This window comes from Lytechinus variegatus, chromosome 12 (genome assembly GCF_018143015.1).
Source record: "Lytechinus variegatus isolate NC3 chromosome 12, Lvar_3.0, whole genome shotgun sequence".
Taxonomy (NCBI): Eukaryota; Metazoa; Echinodermata; class Echinoidea; order Temnopleuroida; family Toxopneustidae; genus Lytechinus; species Lytechinus variegatus.
In genome coordinates, this window is record NC_054751.1 from 29,279,720 (window position 1) to 29,285,783 (window position 6,064).

At 35.6% G+C, this 6,064-nt stretch overlaps 1 long non-coding RNA gene across 1 annotated transcript; it reads right to left on the bottom strand.

Annotated features, from left to right (window-relative positions):
• Positions 1 to 597: 597 nt before the first annotated feature.
• Positions 598 to 5,861, bottom strand: LOC121425524. Its single transcript, XR_005971500.1, has 4 exons — positions 5,751 to 5,861; positions 3,718 to 3,847; positions 2,965 to 3,077; positions 598 to 1,134 (listed from the first exon to the last, which is right to left on the bottom strand). It is a non-coding gene; the product is annotated as an uncharacterized LOC121425524 (long non-coding RNA).
• Between the last annotated feature and the right edge of the window lie 203 nt (positions 5,862 to 6,064).

Sequence of the window (6,064 nt, forward strand, 5' to 3'; positions counted from 1 at the left end):
GTGAGACAAAAATGAAGGAATGATTTTAATTACAATAATTATAATAATTAATCCAAATACTAACATGTTACTAGTCCTATTGATCATAATAATAATAAAAAAATAATGATAATGATAATTATAATAATAATGAGAAAAATAATACTTAATGACGATAATAATAATAACAATAATGATAAGAATAATAATGATAATAATAATATCAATAACAATAATAATAATAGTAATAATGATAGTGATAATAATAATAAAGATAAGAACGATGATAATAATGATAACATTTGAATAAATTCCCTTTTTTTCATTTCATTAAGAAAATTCAAAGAAAATGTATTTATCTTTAGTCAATGACAAATAAAAAGTAGACATTTCAAGAATCATATTTTCATCTATAAAACTATATTTTCATAAAAATTATTCAATACACAGGAAACATCTTCAAATGTACACAATTTTTTCACACATAATTTTCTTCAACCTGAATAAATCATTGTGCATTTTTTTAATCAATAATGTCCAATAAATTCTAAAAAAAACTGTGGTGTCATTGACTTTTGTACAAGTTTTTCAACATTCATTAGTGTTGTTGGTGTTGCCGCTGCTGTTGTCATCATGGTTGCTGTAATTTATTTTCTTTTTGCTGCTGCTCTTGGTGTTGTTGGTGTGATTGTTTCATTGCTGGTGCATTGCTACTGATGTTGCTCAAGGTGTTGCCTGTGTGGTTGCTCTTGTCATCGCTGCTACTGCTGCTGTTTACAAGTATGGCTGTTGCATCCCCTGATGCATTTATTGATGTTGCCGCTTGTGTTGTTTCCTGTATGATTGCTTAATCCTTGACATTGGCTTTGTTTCTACTGTCGTTGTCGCTACTGCTGTTGATGTTTACCACTGTGGTTGTTGCATCTCTTCATGAAGTTATTCATGTTGCGCGCGATGTTCCCTGCATGGTTGTTGGAGCTCCTGCTACTGTTGATGTTGCCAATGTGATTGTTGCATTTCTGCTGTAATACATGTAGGTATTTTTGCTGTTGCTCTTGATGTTGTCGGTGCGGTTGCTGCATCTCTTCTTGCAGTTGAGGTTTCGGCTGCTGATGCTGTTGTTGCTCCTGCTGCTGTTCATGTTTATTGAAGTAACTGAAATGGAATTAATTTATAGAGCATGTGATATTTTATTAATAAAGATATTAATTTCCATGATTATTGATACCAAAGTCATTTATTCCTAATTTAATTATCGCTGTTAAAATTCTGCGAAAAATCTCACTGCTCATTGATTATGAAAATTTATGCGTAAAATCATAAGTTTGCTCTAATAGACCAGTTCGTAGTTACTTCGTGGACAATTTTGGTCAAATGACCTTTCATTTCTTTCATCATGATAGGCAGATTTCAAAGCAAGATATTACGTAAGCTTGCCTTACATAGCAGGATGAAGAAATTGAATAGACCAGGTGACTAGAATAGCACACAAATGAACACGTAATGAAGGCATTTGTTGCATTCCTACTTTGAATGCATATCTTAGCATGTTGCACAATGTACTTTGCAAACTGTGAAATACCAGTCGTTCGTGGAAGCATTGTTGTTTTTTGTGGATGAAAATGAAAATGACAATTCAAAAGAATATATGAATAATCAAGACATCAAAGTTGGTGCTTATCTCATTAGATTTTAAAGCACCATGTCACTTTAGTACAAATGACCTTCTTCTGATCATGCATAGAATCTTTTGATCATGCGCAGAAAGGAACTACGAACTGGCTTATTAATAAAATAAAGCCCCTAAAATGCTCATTTTTGTTTCACATACTCTAGATAGGCATCTGATCAAATTTATTTTTCAAAAATGTACACATCACATTTATTTTCTTATGTATTCTATTGTTTTCTAAATTTCTTATGTATTTCTTTGTTTTATGACTTTTTGCTTTTCATTGTGTTTTCAATGGAAATTTTCGGGGACTTTATTTTTACCATAGACAAGATAAAATTAAATGATTTTAAGCAGTAAAAGGAAAAATAATGATACATTTTATGAATTTTGGCTAAAAACACTATTTGCATTGGATTTGTACACAAATTCATGTTTTTGAGCAATTTTGGGTCTGCATGCACTTACGAAATGTTGCGTTATTTCGGAAACGCGTACCTGGGGGTCACAATTTTGGTCTCAAAAGTTGCGCGAGAGTCTTGAAAGTAAAAAGTCAGCGAGCGACACATTAAGAAAACTTTGAGCAGCTGATTTATCGCGAAAAATGTCGAGCCCCCCCCCCCCCCCCGTCTTCTTAGGGTTAAACAACCCAAAAAAATGCATAAGAAAAAAATTAAAATGTTCATGTATACATAATTGATTTTAATGACTTTAATGACAAAATAAAGGGAGTCAAAATCCAAAATTATCACATTTGTTTTTTATTTCGTGATTCAGAACCAACCTGCTGATTTCTGAAGTGAGTGCACAATCTACAGGCAAGATCCTGAGCCACCCCCCCCCCCCCTACCAAGATCATTTGAATAAGTGAGGTTTAATGACTGCTTTTGTAGTCATTAAATTTATCTGATTTATACATGCCTACAAGAGATATAAAAAAAATTGTGTTCTTTTTTGGGTAATTTTGCAGTGTTCCTAGCTGACAAAGCAGAGGGTGATGGTGTGTGGGGGGTCTAATAGGAATGCAGAACAATGGAACATTCATTTACTACTTTGGCAATAGAAAGCAAGACACAGCATCTAGCATTGATTGATATTGGATGTTTTACAACTGTCCAAGAAATATCATCAATAATCATTTAAGCATCTAAGCACTTATTATCTTATAGACTTATAGATGTCACTGTTTTCAAATATTGACTGCTAGAAGACCAAATAAAGAAGAGAACAGTACTGGCAATTTAATTTTTTTTTAATGTGACTACTTTCTTCGCCAAAGTGAGGCAGTCATACTTAAGAGTGTTTTAACTTACAAGTGACATCACATTTCCTGCCTTCTTGTCTGGCTCTCCAAAACCTTCAACCATTTATACTTGGGTAACTTTGTATCTCGCATCCGTCTGAAAAGTTTGGGTGAAGCCTCCACCTGAAGGAAAAAAGAGTATTGAACTAATTAAAATATTTGCCACAATCTTGTATTTCTTCTCACATGTATATGTACATGTCTAAAAACAGGAAATAAAACATCTTTTGATTACCAGAATTCATATAGAAGGGGGTAAACAAAGGGTTCAAGCTTTTATTATGTTAATCAAAAATAAAAATAGTAAATGACATATGCTCTGGCTGAGAAACTTAGAGAAATTATTCCTCGTAATGTAGCTTGTATGTACATACACATGAGCAAGTAGTGAAAAATGGATTGAGGGGTGTGAGTAGGGGCTACGAAAACAGAAGGGGGGGGGGGGCTGGGGTCGCATGTTAACTGTAGAGTTTTTAAAGTGAGCGACCATGCAAAAAATCATGACCAAATGGTAATTTTTATGTTTTTCAGCTCCCGCACTGTTTTCCAAAACCATGTACAAAAATGACCATCTGGATGATTTTTTGCATGGTCATGGTCTTTCATGTCTATGTAATGTCTACATTACAAACTGACTTTAAAATCTGGTACAGTGCGATTTCATTATCATTGATGTGGGTTTTAATGATTTAACATTCTGCAACCTAAACAATATCCTTCATTTTTTGTCATCATTATAGCATTTTACTAGTCTACATGTTACCTGTGGTTGCATTTCAATCTCAGTGTTTCTTCACCCATTGCCAAATCTTCTGCCACATGTTCATCAGATTGGCCCCTGGCACATTCCTTGCTGTAGTAGACCAGTCAGAGCCAAGCTCTCTAGTTCCAGTCTGAAATTAGAACATTAATATTACATTGATATAACAAAGAATATGTAGATTGACACAGTGATCATTGAAAAATATTGCACTTTCTATGAATATTGTTGACATTTTATAAAGGGGAATGATTCAAATATACCAATCATTTTTCTTTCTTGTTGTATTATCCTGAAATTTCTAGAATCGACCAACAATCGGTCAACAATTAATTCTTGTTAATTCATATAATTTCCACTTGATTATAAGCAAGACAGTCATTAACATATTAATCATACAAATAATAAAACATTTTTGTCATTAATATATTTTTGAATTAAAATAAAAGTTTTTTCTAACCCAATAGCACATGGATACCTTGCTGGTTTAATTTACTGGATTTTGTTCAATAGTACTTTATTATGAGATTCAAAGGCAAAAAAATACTTGGGCTTGATGAGATCCATTGCATATTCCCCTTTATTTTTGTTTTAATGAATGGACCTTTAAGTACCTTTACGTGCTATTTAAGGTTAGGTTTGACTAGATCTAGACTCTAACTTTATGTGGTACGATAAAAATGAAAAATAAAATTGAAAAATTGAAGAGCCCCGACTGGGGGATTTCGCATTGTAAGTCCCATAATGGTGGCTGCACGATAGCTAGACAGCTGGCAGCTGTCTGTTTCGAGGAGTTTTTAAACATTTTTTTTTATTTCTCATACACAGACGGCTTGCTATTGTGCAGCCACCATTAGGGGACTTACAATGCAAAATCCCCCCGTCGGGGCTCTTCAATTTTGTCTTTAATGAATAACAATTTTGAAAATTAACGCGACCAAAATGCAAATTTATATTCCCTCTTGGCAATAATTCCCCAAAACGGAGAAAATTGAAGTTAAAAGGAACAAAACAGTGACTTACCTCGGCTGTCGCGCAAATTCACTTCCCCTTTTTATCCGATCTTAAGTACGTAAACATATGGCCATTGAGTCCCCTGTACAGATCGCGCTAGAACTTCGGTCTCTGTATTTGGTGAGTGAAGCCAACGGAGTTCAGCTGAACAACCAGCAAAACAGGGACCGAAGCTTTTGGTCTACTGCCACGGGTGCACCATTTAAAACTTATAATATCTAGATTTTGATTGGGTGTGAACGCACCTCTGCCACATAACTCCCCCCTGAATCCTCGCCTGCTGTCGAGTGCCTCCATTTCGTTTGACTTGTGTTCGCTAAGCCTATATGCTAAATAAGTTGAGAATATCCAATTTATCACTCACACTATCAATATGTGATTTAGCTCCTGTCCAATTCCAATGACTGTAACACAGAATTGGGATGGCCACATTGGATTTGTGTACATCTATTGCACACGCTGGTAATCGAGGATATCCCCGACCACACCGAGCAACAAAATTAATACAAAAACCAAAGGAAAAGAAAAATTATGATTTTTAATATAGAATGTCAGGCCAAATCGTGGTTTTGGGAACCACTCATAGATTTGTGTACGCGCACTTGTGTACAAAGTGAATGGAGGTGGAAATAGGGTAGTGCGTGCGCGTGTGACTGAATAAAGCGCTGCTGTATGAAGTGAACGGTGGTTCCCTATATCACGATAATGCCGAATGTCATAAAGGTAAAACAATATAAAGATTTCTCTTAGCAAAATTACAGCCCTGTGTGCATCATAAAAACGTGTATGGACAGGGTCGCGATGGGTCGTTGTGTGGACCTCAGTCAGATACTTAGTTCTGCAGACACAGAAACACGGGTATGGGACTAGACTGGATTATGTACTGTCAAGTTTGTCGATCGTATCGACAGGGTTCCTGCCAGAAGATTATCTTTTCTTGTAATTCAATTGATAATTACGCACCACAAATTATTCATCACCTTACATATAATATGAACGACATTTTGAATGGTTTTACTTACGGTAAAATCCTCATTCACCTCTCCGGTGACCTTCACTTCTGCTAATTTCTTCGTTTCATTTCGAATCGTCGCGGCGAAAACATCAAACAAACTACATTTTTATCAAAACTTTGGGAGTGGGCGTGGCCTAATTAGTCAGCGAACCTCGTTCAAGACGATTTGTAAAATAAAAATGTACTGAACGCGAAGGTTCGGGAAAAGCCCCCCCGGTTGTGCCATTTGGGGGCGTTGTCGACACTGACGCGCCCTAACGCTCCCAACGCACCCTTTCGGCCAAACTGGGGGGGCTTTGGACGAATCTTCGCGTTCGCGTT